Below are 1,202 nucleotides of genomic sequence, written 5' to 3' on the forward strand. Positions count from 1 at the left end.
GTGCATTGACATATTTATATGAAAACACCTTTTAATATACAAAAGTGATGAAACTAACTTACTAACTTTTATTTATTGTTATTTACTTTCCGCATTTTATTTATTCTTTAATACCAACCTTCCTTGAGGAAGAAGTTTGGTTTGTTAATAAAATGAACCCGAAAGGGAGTAAATAAATAAAAGGTCACTAATTTATTATTCTTTTGTTCTTTATTTATTTATTTGTATCTAACAACTAACTATTCATCACTTTTATAGATTAGAATACCATTAAACCAGTGTTGGAATTTATTCCACAAAACCAAGATGGTATTCAAAGGTACTTAATATTTATGTAATAGGTAATTTGTTCGATACCATTATGCCGGCTTTAGAATTTATTCTAACAAAGCCGAGATGGGGAAAAGAAGGAATGTCTTATTCAATTATTAAGAAAGTAAGTTGTAACTGGAATATTCTTGAAACCATTATACCGGCGTTGGAATTTATTTCAACAAAGCCGAGATGACAAACAAAGAATAAAACCAAGTTCTCTTACTTACAAAAGGAACATAACGAAAATGAGAGTATTAATCTTTCAACAAATTGACACTGCTGTCAGGACGATTTGTTGAGAGGAGAAAACTCCCAACTAAAATAAACACCGAATAACCCTTTCAACACCCCTACTACTCACTAATCCTTCAAGAAATGCGCTTAGCAAAATTCCTAGGGAGAAAGCCAACGTACATTCACTAGGTGGATATGGCTTGGATTGTTGAGCAAGGCTTCGAGTTTCCTCATGGATTGGAAATTCAGGGAATGAACCAATTTGTTGAGCTTAATGGAAAGGTATACCCTGCTCTAGTTAAGGAATTCTATGCAAATTTTAGATAAAAGGATGGAAGCTATTGGACTATGGTTTTAGGAAAATTATTTGAGTTGAATGAGAACATATTTTTTACTGTGGGTGGGCTGTCTAGTGATAGTTCCAGCCTAGGGGACTGCTCAAATGAGATATGGAACTCATTTGATGCAACTGAAATGTATAAATCCTATCTCAAAGGACCCTACTTGTATGTGCAAGGAGAATTAACTAAGGTTGGATCATTATCGGTGGAAAATTGACTTCTACATTACACAGTTGCATACATACTTGTGCAGAGAAACACAAACCATGCCCAGGCCACTATCAATGACCTAAATTTTATGTTTTCTATTGA

The sequence above is a fragment of the Lupinus angustifolius genome, unplaced genomic scaffold (assembly GCF_001865875.1).
Source record: "Lupinus angustifolius cultivar Tanjil unplaced genomic scaffold, LupAngTanjil_v1.0 Scaffold_509, whole genome shotgun sequence".
Classification (NCBI taxonomy): domain Eukaryota; kingdom Viridiplantae; phylum Streptophyta; class Magnoliopsida; order Fabales; family Fabaceae; genus Lupinus; species Lupinus angustifolius.